This window comes from Neomonachus schauinslandi, chromosome 10 (assembly GCF_002201575.2).
Source record: "Neomonachus schauinslandi chromosome 10, ASM220157v2, whole genome shotgun sequence".
Lineage (NCBI taxonomy): Eukaryota > Metazoa > Chordata > Mammalia > Carnivora > Phocidae > Neomonachus > Neomonachus schauinslandi.
The window spans coordinates 60,392,992-60,415,478 of record NC_058412.1 but is presented as its reverse complement, the minus strand read 5'-3'; positions in this window follow the sequence as shown (position 1 = coordinate 60,415,478).

The following is a 22,487-nucleotide window of genomic DNA, read 5'->3' as shown; positions in this document are numbered from 1 at the left end:
AATTATAAAAGGATCAATTCATTAGAAATACCTAACAATCAATCCTAAATGTGTAGAGAGTCATAACAGCATTTCAAAATTCAAAAAGCAGACCTTGACAAAACTAAAGAGAAATCCACATTCATAGTTTTAGATTTTAACACTTTTCTCTCAGTAATTGATATAATAGACAAAAAAAAAATCAGTAAGAATATAAGAATTGAATACCACTTTCAAACAGCTTGACATAATTGACATTTATAAAATGCTTTTTTCCGGCCAGAGAGAGGTAAGATGGCAGAGGAATAGGGCAACCCTAAGCTTGCCTCCTCCCTCGAACACAGCTAGATAAATATCAAATCATTCTGAACACTCAAGAAATTGATCTGAAGTTGTAGAGAACAAAGCTGCACATCTACAAACCCGAAAAATGACCCATGGAAGGTAGGAACTACAGAGAGTTTGTGGGAGAAAAGAACCATGGGCTCTGTCCAGGGGAGAGAGCCCTGACCATGTGGGGAGGAGCAAGAGAGAAGGAGAGAGAAAAAGTTGGGGGGGGGGGTGGGAAAGGGTGAAAACATGGTCAGGGGACTGCACAAGAAAACCATTCCCAAAACCATGGATGGGGAAAAAGGAGAGGGTTATAACCAACAGTTTTCTAAAAACAGTGAAGCATAGATTGTGAAGTTTCAGAGGTCTGCAACATTGCCATGTTCACACCTGGGAAGCTGAGTGGTGCTCTGGTGGGAGAGCAGAGCTGAGCCCCAGCAGAGGGCAGCCTGAGGATCCCCAGGGTTACATGGGGAGAAGTGGTTTCGCTGCTTAGAGTGCATTTGGTAGAGACCATATGGCCTCTCCCTGGGCAGAGGACACTGTGGGTGCCACAGAGCTATCCCACTCACCAGTACAGGAACAAAGACACTGATGCAAGGCTGCAAACTTGGCACCGGCTCTGTGTTGTGATTTACCATAAACTCTGAACCACTGCACAGTCATGCGACTGTCTTCTGTAACAAGCCAGCAATGGCCACAAAGCAGGGAGACCCTCCCCCAGAGCATCAGTGGAGGTCCACAGTTCAGGGTCTCTGAAGTGTGGGGTCTTGAAACACATCCGTGCCTGAGAGAAAACACAGGAGTGATGCACCACTTGGCAGGCAGACAGCTCAGACACAGACAGGGTGAAGACGGGGATCTGACAGAAACCAAGGACAAAGGCAGGGTTACTGCATCTGTGAAGGCTTACTGAAGAGAGGTACATGCATTTCCTGCTCCACAGAGGAGAGAGAGAACAGGGCAAATCCATTTTCTCCCTGGCCCACCAACTTGATCCACCTCAGTGAACTGAACAGCATTACCAAGTGGAGAACAGAGATGCTACACCAAGCTCCACCCTCCCTGCGTGGGGCAGGCACATCTCCACCAGGGCTTATAATCAGAGCAGCAGGCCCCTCCCCCAGAACACCAGCACAAACCCCTCGCCCACACCAAGTCTACTGATCACAGAGTGCTGCAAAGCTTCAGCTCTAGGGAAGACAGGATCTAGTGTCCTTTGGGTGTTCTTTGTTTATTTCTTTTGTTTTTTGTTTTTAATCTTTGTTTTTGTTTGTTTCTTTTTTTTTGGATACAGAAAGAGCAATTTTTATTTTATAATTTACTTTATATATTTTTTAAATTTTTTTCTTTTCTTTTTTTCTTTCTTTCTACCTTTTTTCTATCAACTTTCTCATAACAAGCAGACCAAAACACACTTAGGATCTAGCTTCCTTTATATATTTTATTTTATTTTTCAATTTATTTTTTAATTTTTAATTTTTATTTTGTTTAATTTTGCTCTATTTCTCCCCAAAATGACAAGATGGAGGAATTCTCCCCAAAAGAAAGAACATGAAGAAATGATTACCAGAGATTTAATCAATGTGATATAAGTAAAATGTCTGAACTATAATTTAAAACAATAATTATAAGGATATTAGCTGGGCTCGAAAAAAGCATAGAAGACACTAGAGAATCCCTTACTGCAGAGATAAAAGAACTAAAGTCTGGTCAGGCCAAAATTCAAAAATGCTATAAATGAGATGCAGACCTGAAGAGATGTCATAAAAACAAGGATGGATGAATCAGAGGAACAAATCAGTGATATAGAAGACAAACCATGGAAAATAATGAAGTTGAAGAGAAGAGGGAAACAAACATAACAGACCATGAAGGTAGACTTAGAGAACTCAGAGATTTATTAAAATGGAATAACATTCATGTCATAGGAGGCCCAAAAGAGAAAGAGAGAGAAAAAAGGGCAGAAGGTTTATTTGAGCAAATTATAGCTGAAAACTTCCTAATCTGGGGAAGGATACAGGCATCAAAATCCAAGAAGCACAGAGAACTTCCATTAAATTCAATAAAAGTTGACCATCACCAAGGCATATCATAGTCAAATTCACAAAATACAAAAACAAGAAAAGAATCCTGAAAGCAGCAAGGGGGGACAAAGTACCTAATCTATAAGGGAAGACAGATCAGGTTTGCAGCAGATTTGTCCACAGAAACCAAGCCAGAAGCAAGTGGCAGGATACATTCAACGTGCTGAATGGGTAAATATGCAGCCAAGAATACTTTATCCAGCAAGGCTATCATTCAGAATAGAAGGAGAGATAAAGACTTTCCCAGACAAACAAAAACTAAAGGAGTTCATGACCACCAAACCAGCCCTACAAAAAATATTAAGGGGAAATTCTGAGTGGGGAAAAAAGAATAAAAGCAACAAAGACTAGAAAGGAGCAGAGAACATCACCAGAAACACCAATTCTACAGGTAACACAATGATACTATATTCATGTCTTTGAATAATCACTCTGACTATAAATGGACTAAATGTTCCAACAAAAGACAGTATTAGGGGAGTATCAGAGGGGCGCCTGGGTGACTCAGTGAGTTAAGCATCCAACTTCTGATTTCAGCTCAGGTCATGATCTCAGGGTCATGGGATCAAGCCCTGAGTCAGGCTCCACACTCAGCAGGGAGTCTGCTTGAGATTTTCTCTCTCCCTCTCTCTCTGCCCCTCCCCTCACTCACACTCTCTCTCTAAAATAAATAAATAAATCTTTAAAAAAAAGACATAGGGTATCAGAATGGATTAAAAAAAATAATAATAAGATCCATCTATATGCTGCCTACAAGAGACTCATTTTAGGCCTAAAGATACCTGCAGATTGAAAGTGAGGGCATGGAGAACCAGCTGTCATGCTAATGGATGTCAAAAGAAAGCCAGAGTAGCCAAACTTATATCAGACAAACTAGATTTTAAATGAAAGAAAGTAATAAGAGATGAAGAAGGGCATTATATCATAATTAAGGGGTCAATCCATCAAGAAGATATAACAATTATAAATATTTAGGCCCCCAACCTGGGAATACCCAAATATATAAATCAATTAATAATAAATATAAAGAAATTCATTGGTAATAATACTGTAATAGTAAGGGACTTTAACACCCCACTCAGAGCAATGGACAGATCATCTAAGCAGAAGTTCAACAAGAAAACAATGGCTTTAAATACACACTGGACCAGATGGACTTAACAGATATATTCAGAACATTTCATCCTAAAGCAACAGAATACACATTGTTTTCAAGGGCACATGGAACATTCTCCAGAATAGATCACATACTGGATCACACAAATCAACCCTCAACAAGTACAAAAAGATCAAGATCATACCATGCATATTTTCAGACCACAATGCTATAAAACTTGAAGTCAACCACAAGAAAAAATTTGGAAAGACCTCAAATACATGGAGGTTAAAGAACATCCACTAAAGAATGACTGGGTTAACCAGGAAATTAAAGAAGAAATTTTGAAAAATACATGGAAGCAAATGAAAATGAAAACACGACAGTCCAAAACCTTTGGGATGCAGCAAAGGTAGTCCTGACAGGGAAGTATATTGCCATACAGGCCTACCTCAAGAAGCAAGAAAATTCTCAAATACACAACCTAATCTTACACCTAAAGGAGCTAGAAAAGGAACAGCAAATAAAGCCTAAAGCCAGCAGAAGAAGGGAAATAATACAGAGTAGAGCAGAAATAAACAATATAGAAAAACAACAGCAAAAACAATAGAACAGATCAATAAAACTAAGGGCTGGTTCTTTAAAAGAATTAATAAAATTGATAAAGCCCTAGCCAGACTTATCAAAAAGAAAAGAGAAAGTACCCAAATAGATAAAATCATGAATGAAAGAGGAAAGATCACAACCAATACCACCAAATATAAAATGCTATTCCCCAAACCTGCAAATACTCATTAATTTCAAATACACCTAAAACATTCACCAAGAGAGACTATATGCTGGGCCATAAAACAAATCTGAAAAAATTATCAAGGCTCAAAATCTTATCAAGGTATCAAAATATACTCTCTGATCACAATGGAATTAAATTAGATATGAATTACAAAAAGCCAGAAAATCTTAAAATGTCTCAAATTTTAAATACTCATTTCTAAATAACCTGTAAGTCAAAGAAGAAATAATAAGAGAAATCAGAAAAAAATCTCAGGGCACCTGGGTGCTCAGTCGGTTAAGCGTTTGCCTTTGGCTCAGGTCATGATCCTATGGTCGTGGGATCAAGCCCCACATCAGCCCCCCTCTTCAGTGGAGAACCTGCTTCTTTCTCTCCCTCTGCTGCTCCCCCTGTTTGTGTGCTCTCTCTGTGTCAAATAAATAAATAAAATCTTTTAAAAAAAAAGAAATTAGAAAATATCTCTAGCTGAATAATAAAGAAAATATAACACAGGAAAATTTGTGAGATACAGATAAAGCTGAGCTTAGAGGAAAATTTAGAGCTATAAATGCCTATATTAGGAAAGAGTTAATCAAAGACCTAAATTTTCACTCTAAGAATCAAGAAAAAAGGAGCAAATTAAAACCAACATTAAGTAGAAGAAAGCAAATAATAAAATTAATAGCAGAAATAAATAGAATAAACAAAGAAATCAAAAAATTAAAAGTTGAATATTTGAAAAAATTAAAACACATAAATCTTTAGCAAAACTGATAAAAAGGAAAAACATAAATTACCAAGGAGCAAAAGAGGAGACATCACTGAAAATCCTACAAATATTAGAATAATAAGGGGATGTTATGTACAAATGAATGCTAAAATATCAACAATTTCTATAAAATCAAAAAATTCCTTGAAAAATAAAACTTACTAGAATTCAGATAAGCAGTAAAAGAAAATAGAAAAGGCCCTATGTCTATTAAAGAATTAAATTCATAATAAAATACCTACCAATGAAGAAACCACCAGGCATAGATGGCTTCGCCAATTAATTATGTAAATATTTAAAGAAGAATTAATACCCACCTTACACAAGCACTTTCAGAAATTACAGAGAATATTTCCCCACTCATTACATGAGGTTCTTTTAACAGTGATATCAAAACAAAGACTTTATAAGAAAAACAAACATCCTTCATGAACATAAATGAAAAATTCTTAACCACATACTAGCAAAACCAATTTACATATATAGATAGATAGATGATTATATACATATACAGATTTTTCCATGAAGTTGATTCATGAATGCAAGATTGGTTTAACATTTGAAAATTGTTCAATGGAATTAAAGGAGAAAAGAAATTTCATAATCATCTCATGAGATACAGAAAGAGCAATTAACACAATTCAATACCCATTCAATTAAAAAAAATAACCAAAAAAAAAAAAAAAACCATAGACCTCTCAGCAAACCAGGAAGATAGGAAGAGAGGGAGAACTTCCTTAATTTGATAAAAAGAATCTAAAAGAAACTTATGGTGATATCATACTTATATCCATTCTTACCACTTCTATTCAGTATATACTAGAAGTCCTAGCCAGTGCAATAAGGCAAGAAAGAAAATACATGAATGTTAGAAAAGAAGTAAAGCCATTATTATTTGCAGACAATTTGATTGCATAGTAGAAAATCCTATGGATTCTACAAAAGAAAGAGTAGAAGTAATAAATGAATTTAGCATGGTTACAAGATACAAGGCTAAGATACAAAAAGCAATTTAATTTCAATATAGTACTGATGAATAATTAGAAAATAATTTTTTAGGGGTGCCTGGGTGGCTCAGTTGGTTAAGCGTCTGCCTTTGGCTCAGGTCATGATCCCAGGGTCCTGGGGTCGAGTTCCAGGGGTTCCTGCTTGGCAGGGAGTCTGCTTCTCCCTCTACCCCCACCCCTGCTTGTACTCTCTCTCTCTCTCATGTTCTCTCTCTCTAATAAATAAAATCTTTTTAAAAAAAGAAAATAATTTTTTAAATCCTATTTAAAACCTCATCAAAAAACATTAAATACCTAGAAATAAATCTACTGGAAAATGTATGTTGCACAAAAAAGCTCTACAGAGAGAAATTAAAGAGGTAAAGAAATGGAGATATATACTGTGCTCACGAGTTGGGAGGACAATATATTGTTAAAAGTTCATTCCGTCTAAATGGATCCATAGATTCAATGCCATTTCAACTAAAATCCCAGCAGGCCTTTTTGAAAAATTTACAAACTAAGTCTAAAAGTTATATGGGCATAGAATATCCAAAACATGTGAAAAAGAATAACAAATTGGGAGGAATTTTATTACATGATTTCAAGCCTTATCATAAAGTTTGATATAGTTTGATTACAGTTTGATAATGATGAAAGAATAGACAAATAGATCAATAGAAAAATGCAGGGGTTCCATAAATCAACCCATACATATATGGTCAATTGACTTCAACTTTTGTTAAAAGGGAAAGTCTGACACACGGTGCTGAATCAGCTAGGTATCTGTATGAAAAAGAAAGTCAACCTCAATATCTACCTCACTCCTTACACAACAATTAACTCAAGAAAGATAGATTACAGGCCTAAATGTGAACAGTAGAACCATACAGGGTCAGAAGAAAACATAAAAGAATATCTTTATAATTTTTACGTAGGCAAAAATCTTAGGATGGTTGTAAAAAGCATTAACCAATAAAGAATAAACTGATATATTAGAATTAGACAGGGGTAGATTGTATTTTCCAAAAATGGCTAGAGCAATATATCCAGTCGCACACAGTCTTCTAAAACATTGCCACTTCCCACTAAGAAGTAGAGTCAGTTAACCCTTCCCTGGAAATAGGGTAAATTACAATTGTAATTGTAATTGCTCCAATTCTTAGAGTAAAGCAGAAGTGATGCTATGTGACTTCTGAAGCTAAGTCAGAAAAAAATAAACAGCTTCCATTTGACTCTCTTTCCTGAGATGCTCTCACCTTTGGAACCAAGCAACATGAAGAGGTCATGGTATGCATTCCTGCCAAAAGCTCCATCTAAGGTCTAAGCTGACAGTATCAAGGGCCAGACATATGAGTGATCAAGGCTTCAGATTATTTCAGCCCTCAGCTATTAAGTCACCCCAGCAGACACCAAGCAGTGTCCAGAGACTAGAGACAAGCTATTCCTACTGAGTCCTACCAACATTATAGATTTGTGAGCAAAATAAATGTTGTCATTATTTTAAGTAAAGAAATTGGGGGATAGTTTTTTGGGTAGTCAGAGTACCTGGAGCATTAACAAAATAAAAATAATTCTGGATGTTAAAAGACACCATTAAGAAAATGTATAGGCTATCCACAGACTGGGAAAAAATATTTACAATACACAACAAGGATGCGTATCCAGCATCTATAAAGAATACCTACAAATTAAACATTTAAAACTAGCAGCCTTATTTTTTTTAATACCCAAAAAACAACTCTCAAAATAAGATATGGTCAATTAAACACAAAAGGTACTCAACATCATCTTTAAGTGCAAATTAAAACCGCAATTTCACACCTACAACAATGATTAAAATAAAAAGCACTGGCAATGCCAAATGTTGGAGACAATGTGAAGCCAATAAAATGTTCACATATTGCTAGGTGCAAGTATAAAATGGTACAATCACTTTGGAGAACTGGCTATTTCTTACAAAGTTAAGTATACATCTGCCCTATGACCCAGCAATTTCACTACTAGGTATTTACACATGCTTCCCCAAAAAGACTTGTACAAGAATGTTAATTGCAACTTTATTCATAATAGTAAAAAACAGGGAACAACCCAAATATTCATCTATAGGAAGATAGAAAAACAAGTTGTGGCACATCCATGCAATGGGGTATAACTTAACAGTCATAAAGAATGAACTATTGATACATGCAACCACATGGATGAATCCTGAATATATTCTTTTAAGTAAAAGAAGCCAAACACAAAGGATTTGTATTATATAATTCCATTTAGATGAAGTTAAAACTGATCTAAGACGACAAATTAGAAAGTGGTTGCCTCTGGAGGATCAGGGAATTGACACTAGGAGAAGGACAAGAGAAACCTCTGGGATATTCTATCTTTTTTGATTACACAAGCATATACAATGGTGAATATTCATTGAACTGAACACTGTACGCTGTGCATTTTATTGACTATATAAATTATATTCAATTAAAAATTACACAGAGATGTTTCTCTCAACTCTGTAACACATTGGTTCTAACAAAGAAGACTAAGGCATTGCTTTGTCCCACCCACTCCCCCAACCCACTCTCCCATAGTGAGCAGTATACTGGCACACAGCAGCACTGAGCAGGACACTGGGGAAAGCAGCAAGACAGACAACAAATATCCAGGGTCCATCAGCAAGTACAAGTGTGTTTATTCACTGCCTCAGAGCATCCCAGGAGTACTAGTGTAAGTAGGAAATTCTGCCGGGGGGCCCAAGGTCATGCGTTTTGCAGGTAGGAGTAACGAGCCAAACAAATGTGTGACTTCATTCATACCTGCAGGTTGGTGCATCAAGTTGCATCAGAGAACTGAAAAGCTTTAAAATTTCACTCCAGTGAGATTGCTCATCTTACCGTATTTCCCAAGCCACCACCTTCCCACACCTCACCAACTCCCTCTTCTACCCACTGATGAGTTCTTAAATTCATACCACATACACACATACTATTATTTTCTAAATGTATTTTCCAAAATGTATGTAGACACTAATTATTCAAATACAGATTAAATTACAGGCATTACTGAGTCCACTAAATCTTCTCCAACAGTAAATGTTAAAAGTAGAACTTCTATTCAGGCTGTCAATTATTTTTAATAAATAATTTTAAGGGGGTTCTTATACTTGAGTAAATACTTAGAGTCAGACAGACCTGGATTCAAATTCTGGCTTTGCAACTTCCTAGCTGTTTGACTTTGAGAAAATTACTTTGTCTCTATGACCTTCAGTTTCTCATTTGAAGAGGTAGAGATAATGATAGTTTCTACCTCATAGGGTCATTGGGGGGATTAAATGATGATATCAAAACTTTAACATAGTGCATAACACATATGTGTTCAGTAAATATTAGCATTTCTCAGCAGAAACTGTAAGGTATACTAAAAATGTCTAGGACTTGGGAGTCAAAAGACCTACTTCTAGTCCTAAGTCCCCCCTTCTCTGATTTGAGCATGTTCCTTTAACTCTCTGGACTTCTATTTCCTTACATGTAAAATGAGAAAGTTGAATCTAGTATTGGTGACTTCTCACCACCAGCTGAACATCTTCTCCTCCAGCCTGGCAGATGTCCAAGAATGGAATGGTTTATCATACCATCGACATAATCCAAATGCAACCCAAATTGTAGCAAAATGCCAAAGAACAGTAGGGCTGGGATGAGCATAGCTGCCACTCTTGCCAGTGGAGAGATAGAGAGATGATCCAGAAAAACATCTAGTAAGTAGAAAACTTGGAGCGTCAAGCTAAGAATGGTCTCTTCTCTGAGGACTAGCAAATGAGTTAAAAGCTCCTTTTTGTAAATCCAAGCAAAGAGGACCTTTGGAATGGGAAAGGAATCAGTGGGTCTACCTCTTTCCATTCCCATTACTGCCACCTAAGTCAGACCTTCAGTCTCTTATCTTGAGACTACGGAGAAAGCTTCCTTACCTGTCACTGTGCCTCACGCAATCCTTCCTCCCTCCTATCCTAAATAGCACAACAGCTACCCTTCCAATGTATAGCATTGTCATGCTCTCTCCTGCTCAAAGTCCTTCAGTGGTGTCCATCAATATTGGACTTAGGATCTTCCTTCTATCAAGAATGCTTTCTGGGGCGCCTGGGTGGCTCAGTCATTAAGCGTCTGCCTTCGACTCAGGTCATGACCCCAGGGTCCTGGGATTGAGCCCCACATTGGGCTCCCTGCTCCGCGAGAAGCCTGCTTCTCCCTCTCCCACTCCCCCTGCTTGTGTTCCTTCTCTCGCCGTTTCTCTGTCAAATAAATTTTTAAAATCTTAAAAAAAAAAAAAAAAAGAATGCTTTCTAAATTCTACTGATCCTTGAAGGCCCAGCTCAATTCTTACTGCTTCCAGGGAGCTTCTCCTCATGGGTTCTTACATGGAATAGAGAATCCTCACTCACCTGAAAATCTCAAAGAAGAATAACTAAAGCACATGCTCATAAATCTTTATTGGTTCCCCATTTTCTATTGAATTAAAAAAAGAAATACCTCAGACTTGCACTCAGTCTACAACATGATCGCCATCCAGATTTCCATGCCACTATTCTATCACCGTGGCCAGTCAATCCTGAGAATTTCCTGAACATTATGTTCTCTCCACCTGGTATTCCTGCCCTCTGATTGTCAACACATGACTCATCCTTTGAGAGTTATTTCAAATGCTGCTGCTTTCTTTTTCTTTCTTACTTACTGCTTAATTCTGCTGCTTTCCCTAATTTTATCCTCCTTCCAAGCCCCTTATCACTTTGTTTTTTAACCTGGGATTCTTAAAATCTTCGTGGCATTTCAGTTAAAGGTGCACTTGGAGATTATAAGGCCATCGAGCACAGAGACTGACCTCTTTATGCATTGTGATCCCTGGATCCGCACTGTCCATGCATGTTACAGGGCTTAAGAAGGGACACTGGAAGGTCCATACCTTGTGACTGAACAAGACATGCCAGCATTGAGTGGGAAGTCAGACACAATGGCACCTAGAGTCCCTTCCAGTTCTAATCTTCCAGGAGCTTGAGAAGGCTCTAAAAAACAAAAATCCTGAACCCTGTTTTTTTCTGAATTCCTTTGGCTACTAGTCACCCAATTCAGCATATTATTGATTGGTGGTGTTGTTTATATTTAATTTTTTGCAAAGATGATACATTCACAGAGTTCAAAAGACTTTTGTAATTAAAAGGTACAAATGGCAACATCTCACCCCCTACTCCTAACAGGTGACAGCTCAATTAACCACTTTTATTAGGTTTTTGTATCCTTCCAGATTTTCTCTTATGCAAATACAAATGTATGTTCTTCTATTTCATCATGCAGACAGGAGCTTGCAGTCAGTCAGTTGCTTTTACAATTAATTTGGGGGTTAAATTTGCCTTGCCAGCTGCAGTGAAATTGCTGTGAGGTGTGAACCTCAAAGCTCCTTCATGCCCTACTACACCTAGCTCAAGGCTGGGCACACACAAATGATTAAATAAGTACTTTTTGGTCCGCTGCCCTTCCACAACTTTCTCTGCCCTGCTTGGAGTTGAGAGCACGTGCCCCACTTAATGGCTCCAACGTGTGAAGAGAGGCCCTGCGCTCTCACTTCCTCTGACACATTTTTAGAGAATGATCTGATTCCCAGAGGTCAGTCCAAGTTTCAATCTGTGGTACACCAAGCCTCTTGCCACCTTTCAATTTGGTGGAAGAGAAAGCATGATAGACTGAGAGTCAGGAGACCTGGAGTTAGCAGCAGCTGTGTCCCCAAGTAGCTGTGCAACTCTGGTCAAGTCATCCGCCCTCTCCAGTCCTCATTCTTCAAAGGACCTTCCTCCCAGCATGAGCACACCCCTCCATCAGGGTCTTCCAGCCTCAGCTCTGCAGACATCATGTACTATGGACATGAGGATGTGTTTGCACCAAGAATCCATGGGAGGCACCAGGGGCACTTCCTTGGACTTGTGTCTGTTCCCCTGCTGATCCTGGCCATGATGACACAGCCCTTGCTGCAGTCACAAGACAGAGTGTGAACAACTCAGGGCAACAGTTCCCTCCCCAGCACCATAGACAACTGTCCACACAAGACAAAACTGAAGTTTTCCTGGTAAATCAAGACAGGTGTGACTAAGGGCTCCACATCAGTCCAGATATAAACCCCAAGGAACGTAACGGCATGTCGGGGAAGGCAAGACCACCCATCCATGCAGCCTTCAAGACCAGCACCCTTGTCACCCACACCCTCTGAGCAGGTGGCACCAGAATGGGGAACTGTGTGGTTCCTGAGAGCCTCTGCTGGGGAATTCCTCTCAATTCCTCTCTGCTCCACTGCCCTCCCCACCTGCCTTCATCTGTCTTTAGGGACAGGAAAGAGCTGATCTGGAAGGGACCTCCAAGGCCATCTGGCCCCCCCTCTCAGTATACAGATTCAGAAACTGAGTCCAGAGAGAGGAAGTCACTCACCCAGGGCACACAGCTGCCTGAGGGGCACAGTCTTCAATGACAAACCACCCAACAAGTGCCAGAAAAGCCAGCCAGAACTCTCTCCTGCCTTCCGGGGGCCTCATCTGCACATCCACAGTGAGGCAGGTGCCATAGCAAGGCTGTCCTCGGCAGCAACAGGGTGGGAAAATGCTTCATAGGATGCAGCCAGGCAGACACTTCTCATGGTTTCCTGTTCTGGCAGGAACCCTGGTTGGTTGATTTGGTTCTCTATACCAGTGACAAAGGCTGACTGGCTGGCTGCCTGCCTCTGGGGGTGTAATTTGGTTAAAATTTATCATGACAGTTGCAAACAGGACAGCCAGGGAGGAGAGCAAGGTAACAGGTTTGTCTTTAGCTGACCTGCCTTTAGGCTAAAATTGGGGCCTGAACTCAGACTGATAAAGCTATCACTAGGAGCCCTGCTCCTTATAGGGCTAGTGATCGTAGGGCTTACAGAATTTTCTCCATCTATTGAGTTATCCTCATTTCCCTCTGCCTGTCTAAAATCCTCTCTCTTTGAAAAGCAGCCCAGCCTCTCTTCCACGGAGCCTTCCCTGACTACAAACCCCCTCCCCCAGCCCCACAAGGTCTCTATCCTCTGAACCAGGCACCCATGATGTATCCTGGACCACTCCTTAGAATGTGTGGATACCTACAATCATATGACCAAAGGCTGGGAGTCTTCACGAAGAGGCTGGTGTTCTATTTCTTTAGTGTCCTCCACAGCCCCTAGCCCAGCAGAACATACAAAAGGTGCACAATAGCAACTTGCTGGTCAACCCATTCCAGTTCTTCCCATTGAAGGAAAGTGAAATCAACCCATGTGCCACACCCCAGCAGCCCAGCTGGTTCCACAGGGACAGAAGAGCATGGTGGCAAGTAATCTCCCAAGAAACAAGGTCCTGGGGTCAGCCTTAGAACCCATTTTGGTGGGCTTTACATGGCCTCAGGGACCAGACTCAGGGTAGCAGGACCTGTGAGTCCCACCTTCCCCCTCCGTCCAGTCATCACAAGACACACACACACACACACACACACACACACACACGATGTCCTTGCGTTTTCTCTACTCTGTTACCCCTGAAGTCTCTCTTCACCCAAGTCCTCCTCGATGGATAAATTAGGACAGGTGTGATTTATCCTAGGGCCCATATGGACTTGAGTAAAAGCCATGCCCCAGTCTGCATGCATTACCCAGCACCAAACTCTCCCCCCAGGACTTCCTCTAGCTCTAGGAAAAAGCCAGGTGAGAGCAGATCTCTACACCCATTCTGAGAGGGGATCAGAGCAAGCAAAACCTGAAATGGAGAAATTGCAGCAGCAAAAGCAAACACCACCACATCGCTGGACCTCACAGAGGCCCCCGTCGACATTTAGAAAGACCCTACCATTTCCAGACCGTTCGGGTCAATAATAATCTAGGGACGACCTTAATGCTTGATTTCCCTTTCCCAGTGATTTGTGGCTTGTGGAGCTCAAAATCCTTGAGTCCAAAACAGTGTTTGTGCTCATTAGGCCAAGCTGCAAGGCCAGGCAGCATCAGCTCTCTCTAGCCTGGCCCACCCTGGCCCAGCCTGGCCCAGCCTGGCCCCGCCTGGTCCCAGCCTATGGCGGAGAAAGCCTCCTGACGATAGGTAAGGGTCTCACAGTGACATTAATTCAGCTACATTCCACACGTGTAATATTCCTGAGTAGTAGGTAAGCCTGTAAATCCATTATTTATGACGTGAAATTGCACGCACGGTGCAATGCAGATGTGTTAGCATCACCGTGAGAAACTTCTCAATGTCCTTGCCTTGAAGGGTACAAATGTTACAACTCTGGCAATGCGTCACCAAGCATTTCTTACATAGCTACTTCCATATGTGGTTTGAAGTGGTTGGTTATATTTAAAGATAGAATTTCCCCTACCTGATTACACTGAACACATTAAAAATGGCTCCATCATTTGCATCCAAGTTCTGGGTTTCTTACCATCGCCCTCGCTTCCCTATTGCAGCACTGAAATCAGACCTTAACTGTGTTTGCGAAACAAAAACACAGGAGCCCATTTCCACTGCAGAACAGGAAGTCATCAGCAGACACCTGCATTTCTCTCTTTGTTGGCTGGGGGTGGAGTGAGGACGGAGGTCGAAGAGGAATGTTTCCATGCCCACATCTCGGCTTCAAGTCAGAGTTTGGGAGTTCCAACCTCTGTGTGTCCGGGGCACCTGCTCACCTTTTCTGGGCTGTGACATCCTGCTCCTGCAAACAGCCTACCACCAGCATGTTTCAGCACTGGCAGAAGTGAAGAACTAATCAAAGGGACTGCCACAAATACACCGGATTATCACAAGCTTGCTTGCCTGGCTGAATTGTGCTAATCTAGAAACAGAAGTCACCACCTTCAGGTGCCATGTTCCATGGAGCTGAAGTTCTAAATTCGAACGTATTTCAGGTGGTTGTGAAGATTCTTCTGTCAAGGCAGAAGAATAGGACATATTGTAGCAACGTATTAGCTTTGTGTGTAACTTTAAAAAATTTAGACATAGGACAGGTTGGCTTCCATTTCTACTCTTACCCTACTCTTCTCCTGGCAGTAGGCTGGCTTGTTACTTTCCAACACACACCCTCTGCTTCAGCCAGACCACAATCCCACTGACTCAATGGCTCATCCTTAAACTACACCAGCCCCTCCTCCAGCCTTGTTCTTCTCTTCTTGTTCTGGAGAGAGAAGCTGGAGAACTGCTCCCCCACCCCATCCCATCCTGGAGGCCCCTCCTCCAGGCCTCATACAGCCCACCTCCTCTTTGAAGCCTCTTTGAAGCCTCTCCCAAACTTTGGCCCCTCACAAACCTACCTTCTCTGCACTCCTGTAATGTTTCCAGCTACGCCACAGCCTTGCCCATGGAAAGACTGCTTCAATCACCTGGTGACTTGTCTCTTCACCCTTGGAGACCCCTGGGAGTCCCCCTCTCTTATATGTCTGTGCATTCCAAATAATGTCTAATGGTCTTGAGTTGAAAGCTGAAAGTCAATAACTACCACTTTTTTGGAGGAAAAGTGGTCAGTTGCAATCAAAATTTTAAATGCACTTGGCCCCAACCTAGTATCCCACTTCCAGTCATCTAGCCCATAGATATACTTGCTCACTTACACAAAGACACATATTTAAATGAGTTCATACATGGAGAGAGCTTAGACTAAAATCCACAGTGAGTATGCTATTCAGAATTACTGATCGCTGTTGGTGCTGCTATTGTTGGGAGGGTCCCTGCAATATTGTTTATAATAGCAAAAACCTGGAAAGAGTGCAAATGGCCACAAATAGAATTATTAAATAAATGATGGTACAATTCTTTACAGATTTTTAAAAGACTGTGGATGTATATGTACTGACATAGTAAAATATCCACACTTTTACTGTTTACCAAAAAAAAAACAAATTGTGGAACTTCTTAAGTTCTTAACTTACTTAAGAAAATTTTATTTTCTTAAGTAAGAACTAAATTTATAATTGTGTGTGCTAGATAGTAAACACATTCATGGAGGCAGCATAGAGTCATCGCTAAGAGCACAGCTGCAAAGTCAGACTAACTGCATATCAATTTGGCTTCATCTCCCATTACCTATGTGACCCCAAGGAAATTACTCGACTTCTCAGTGCCTCAGTGTCCTCATCTGTCAAATGGAGAGAGTAATAACACCCGTCTCATAGGACAAATGTATGGACTAAATGATTTAATGAATTCAGACATGTAAAGCACTTAGAAAAGTGGCTGGCACACAGAAAGCCCCCAAATGAAGTTAGTTGTCAACAGTATTACCCTCTGCAAAGAAAAGAAGACAAGAGATAAACACCAAACTGTTAACCCTGGCTTCCTCCGGAGAAAGAAACTGGAGGAGAGGAAAGTTTCTTGTTCTTCACCACAAGCAGGTCTAACTTATGTAATATAAAGACGTCACCGACTTGTCAATAGGTTGCAGGTTTGGCTCATCAAGACAACTGCTACCTGAGGTGGTGCAAGGTGTCGGAACCCAGGGCCACAAGTTGCTGCTTCCCCGTTTCTAAATCCTCATTCTGACTCCAACCCACAGCCAGAAAATCAAAAATAAAAGATGTTATTACCAGCTGCTGCCCCCTACACACACACACTGCAACCCCACAATGTGCTAAAAAATTAAGAACATCTGTTTGGGGGGGAAAAAACCAATTACTATTTTAAACGGGAAGAAAGGGAACAGGAAGTAAATTGGTGACCAATGTATTTTTATTCATACATCTTGACTGCCAAGGTAGGACCTAGTACTGCTTTAGTAGTCATCTTCTTGTGGTAGAAGACGGGTCTAAGTACAACTTATTACTGCTCCCTCCACCGTGCAGTACTCTACTCTTCCTTTACACCTTCCCAGCCAACCCCAGTCTATGGCATTCTCTATCTCCCCCTCTTAGAGGAGTGCTTCAGCCTCCTGCCCCTAGGACATTCTCATCCTGGTGGCACACATTGTGATTTAATATATGCACCACGCACAGCCCAAGAACATTGAGAACAGGAGTCTCCACCTTGGATTTCCTTTGTCCCCACCACTTCTTGGCACAACTCATCCCACTGGCCACACCACAAAATCCAAACTCCTTAGCCCGACCCCAAGGCCTCTTCCTCCTGGCCCCACACTCCTCTTCCAGCCCCATCTCCTACCACTCTTCTGCATGCCCCCCCCTCTTTCTGGGGATGCAGTCAAACTGGCCAAGTCCCTGTCCCTCAGTTCTACCTTTCGCTTTTCACTTCTTTTTTTTTAAGATTTACTTATTAAATAAATAAGTAAATAAATTTGAGAGAGAGACAGAGAGAGTGCACAGTAGGAGGGGCAGGGAGAGGGAGAGAGAGAACCTCAAGCAGACACCGTGCTCAGCGTGGAGCCTGACCCGGGGTTGGGTCTCATGACCTTAAGATCACAACCTGAACTGAAACCAAGAGTCAGATGCTTAACAGACTGTGCCCTCCAGGTGCCCCTGCTTTCCACTTCTTTCTTCTGAGGTCACTGTTCCACTTATATTCACCATCTTTGTGCTGTCAGCATCTCCTTCCTTGCTCTCCACATACCCACATCTCACCATCCCTTCAGGCCACTTCCACCACATCCTGGTCCCTGACCAGTGCACAATGATCTCTTTCCACTCTGCACCCCTCATCTGTGCATGACAAACAACCCAACACACATGGTCTACCCTCTGAATGAGTAGAGCTTGTCTCCTTGACCAGATGGCAAATTCCCAGAAGGCAGGACACATGTCACGGTTCTTTTCCTTTGTTATATTGGGCATGGGAAGAATGGGGGTGAGAGAAGGTTGGGAATTGGGAGAAGGGGAGGTGGGAATCTTCCCCAAAAAGCTGAAGTAAAGTTTCATTTAGTAGTGAAATCTCTATTGACAGCTTGCTAACTTCTCATGGCAAACTTTTCTTATTTGACTTTGTGTTCGTTTTTCTAGCTAAAAAAGGAAAAAAATAAAAAGATTGTTAAAAATTAAATCCAAAACTTTCAGTTCTGATAAGATGAGTTTTCTCAAATGCCAATAATTCCACATGGCTTGTCTAAAATTAGAGAGAGAGAAGTGACCAGGATTTTTAATAGATTGGCTTTCATAGTAGATGCAAGATAGTCAAAGTCTATTTAAATGACTTTCTCAGGGAACTGGAGCAGCCGGCAATGCATCAGACGCCAGAAGTCCATTTGAATATTATACTAAGGGAAGGGAATTCATTTGGTCAAGATACTAAAATGAACAGGCAGGACAAAAATGCCCTGGAGAAGGGCTGGGTGTTTCATCTTGAATCCATTTGTAAAATAAACACATTTATTTACCAAGTTCCGTCCTTCGACTATTTTCTGGAATCATCAGTACTTGCGCAAATCTAGGCTGGGATGGCCAACTTGGAATTAAAAAATGACCAAAACTACGAAATTAATTTGACACTCCTCAATTTCCTTGTTTAGAAACACAAAGCAAATCCTAATCAATTGGAAGTTTATACAGTACTCAGTCTACAACTTGGAAATTGTCACAGTGCACTGGCAAATAGCAGCCCTTAGCGCCTCCAGCCCCAGTGCGCTTGCGGGGATGGTCCAGGCAGCAGCTGTTTACGAGCCTAGAATGCAAACATACTAACTCCTTTCTTCTGCAGGAAGAACTTGCCTTCCCACTGACACCTACTGCTGTCTTACAGATGGGCCTAACTCCAAGATCTCAAACCTTCTATGGGAAATACACACACACACACACACACACACACACACACACCCTGCTCAGGCCCCACTCTCCCCAGACACTTTCTAAATTGCTTTTCCAGTAGGATCCCAGGAATAGGTTCCATTTCACTAGCCCCTGCACATGGCCAGTATATGACTGGTTTGACAATCTATCGCCTCTCTGGTCCTGCAGGGGTCCTCAGGGTAACTCTGTCCCCCACCTGGTTAATGACCCCTTGTGGACTTTGGACTGGGTGTTTGGTATCCTGAGTTTCCTGTAGCCAGCAGGGGCAGGAAGACCACACAGTACCAGACATAACATCCCACAAGATGAGGTGTGGCACAACAGACCTACTGTGTTGTCAACTAGGGCTGGCTGGTGAGGATGTCATTTAATGGCCCGGCAACTCACCGGCCGGTTTCATTACTGAACGCCTTCCTCCTCACCTCTGAGTAACAGAACTCCTACAGGCAGGCCTGGCTCTTCCCCGTAGCTCACAAAGGTTATGGAAGCCCCTTTTTCCCTTGCAAACTCTTTCAGCAACAGCCTACCCTGCCCTCCCCATATTGTCAACAGTTCATAGCTGAAGCCTCAGTGGAATATCCCATCCAATTTCCCATAAAATGGGACATGAAAATAAACACACATATTGTATGTTGGTTTACATTTCCTGCACAGACCCAGCAGGGGCGACAGGAAAGACATTAAGGAAACTATTTCTAAAGCAATGGGCTACATTTTAGCAAGAATACTCTCACTGACCCTAAAAAGAAAGCCATTCAGAAGGCTAAAATCCCATATAATTCTTTGAAAACATTCTTGAACATTCCCATTTTAATTTCCAAAATCAATACGGCTTGCTCATGCCCCATGTTCGATGACAACCATTCATATTGATGGGGAGGGAGGTATGAACATTTTTCTATTGAATGGAAAATTTGGTTATTTTTAAGGACATTATTCCAAGAGAGAAAAAGGTCTTAAGTCCACTGCACCTGACAGAGTATTGTTTTGTTCCTAGAAGGCTGGTTTCTCTTGACATCTCTGCCCTCATTAAAAAAGCGTATCACGGTTGTCGCCTTTATGTTTTCAGTCATGCAGTTTCAAGACCCAAAACAGAATGTTACCATTTATTTTTCGTCTGGAGAAAGGAACACTGCTTGCATGCATGCTCAACACCAAAAATTCAAGAGAACATTCCCGTCACACCGCTCCAGTTCAAAGCACCTAGCAAGTCCAACTTAGTGAGGTGTCTGAACCAGAGAACGGTAAAGGCTATTTTATATCTTTGAAGTAGATTCACTAACTGATAATAATTACTTGCCATTAGCACATTAAAATTGTATGTAAGTAGTACTACTGAAGTGCTAGAAAACAGTTTGTTCGCAGACAAATGGTCCCTCCTGCAGTCTTGTTCACACTGTCAATCTGCTTTCCTCATGGATTGTGCAAACATCAGCACCAGGTGCCATGCCAGGAAAGCACACACATAGTCCAATGCCACTTTGGGACACAATGCATCTTCCATTGATATGGAGCCATTTTACCATATCTAAGAACCTGAAAAGGAACAACAACAATAAAAAGGAGGCAATGTACGTAGTATCATTGCCTCTCTCAGCAATGGCCTTCCTTTGGTGGGGACAAAATGCTAGTCCCGCACTTCAGCCATCAGGAGAAACCTGATAGCATCTTCCACTAATCTTCCCTCCATATCCTGCTCCACGCTAACTGCCTTATCGCCTGAATTCTTCCCTGAGAACCCTGTGAGGAGAGAAGGGTAAAGAAGCGTGGAGTGTCCGGGTCTGGTGCTCTTTCTGTTTTCATCTGTTCATACTTCTCTCTCTTAGCACTCCCACGCCACTGAGCCTGGGACCATTACCTTAGTGGGCTGGCCAAGGTGGGCATCTTAGGTCAATTCCACTCTAGCCTTACAGAGAAATTTCCTCTTCGCTGGCTCTTCCTTGAGGACCCATGCTTTTTCTCATCTCAAAAGGCAAAATTGAAAGATCAAGCTCAGAGCATGGGGCTACAAGGCTAAGGACATTACTAGCCTACTTTTGGGCCAGGCCTTCAGCCAGAAGGGCTAACAAAGCCCATGTGGCCCACGCTTGGTGCAGCAGATTTCAGCAAGAATGGGAGTTTCACATCAGGGCCTGGGGCCAAAGCCCTGTGGAAATCAACTGAATGCCTTTGCCAAGAGTGCCCACTCTGCATATTTCCCTTAAGCCTGATCTAAGGTTTCATGTGTAAGATCCTGGTTAAATGGCTTTTCAACTCATCACAACTAATTTAATAGGAAGAAAGCTAGTAAGTGGAAATTTGGAATTGAAGAAGCTGAGATAATCCACATACGAACGACAAGTCTTCAAATGACTATGGATTGACTATATGCACATCCAGACATTATCATAAACCACAAAGAGTTAAAGTTGACTGAAGTCTTGCCCCTTCTTACACTTGCATATAATACGACTACTAATATCTAGCACCATAATATTGGGGGTGACTGAATTTGACATTATACATACAATAAGATCCATACTCTAAAGATATTAAAATTCACAGTCAGACAAATAAATCTTTCTCAGCTCTGATAAGGAACTCAGTAGGGTGATTGGTTCAAGGGTCATGTGATTTCCCACCCTTCACTCAGAGAAGAGTGCATACTTCTGGGGACCCCAAGATGGAGGTTGATATAAAGTCCCAAGCAGAAGTTTGAAGTTTCCTGATTTTATTAAAATTAATGTAAATTTTATAATTTATTTAAAATTAATGTAAACTTCAACTCCATAATGTAATAATAATCTTCCTACTAATTAACTTTTCCTCAAAAATTCTTTTTTTTTTTTTTTATGGGAGAAGGAGCCAATGCAATAGCTAGTCCTTACTGGAAAGAAGAAACTTTACAGCACATTTTGAGTAAGTTAGTGCAAAGGCTCAGTGCGCCAGCTGGTGGGCCACCAGCTTCCCATGGGTTCTAAAACTAGGGTATCACTGGGTCTCAACTTTGTGTATCCAGAATCAGATGATGGCAATATTGTCCTCTTCAAAGATGCAGCCCACTATTTTCTTGTTGGTGACAGATGGGACTAAATAAGGGTCTTCCTTGATGCCTGAAGCTGCCTTTGTGGGCTAGCATATTGTATGGGTCCAGTCCCTTCTGTGCAGCTGTCATGACCTCCCTCTCCAGCCCAGGCACCTGCTCATCATCAGTAGGAACACCACCTCCCAATGCCATGGAGCACACCATGGTGACTCCATTGGGACCACAGGCCCTGAGGGCCTGCGATGCCTGTACTCCAAATTCACAAAGTAACCTTGAAGCCATCATGCCCACTACAAACAGCAACACTTCCTCAAAAATTCTAAAGTAAAATAAATGTTCCAAGAAAATCACCATGCTGATCCTACAGCCCCAAGGTTTATCCAGCATACCACCACCTCACCCCACATACCCTGGTTTGAGAAGAAAAGCAACAGGGGAACCAAAGTAGAATTCTGAATCTTGGAAAGAGAAGTGAAAATAATGCTTACCAAAGCAGGGGAAGAACAAAGGATACTGATTATATTTTTTCCACAACCATTTTCCATAGCCACAGATAGAAAATGATTAAAATATTATGCTGGCTTGTCATGAGGTTTCACACTGAAGTGTGTTCATTTGGCACATAGAAAGTTTTCTCCTTGGGGACCATCAGAACTTGGCTTAGGAACATGCTCTGAGAACACCTTGAGAACCTCATACATAAAAGCCAAG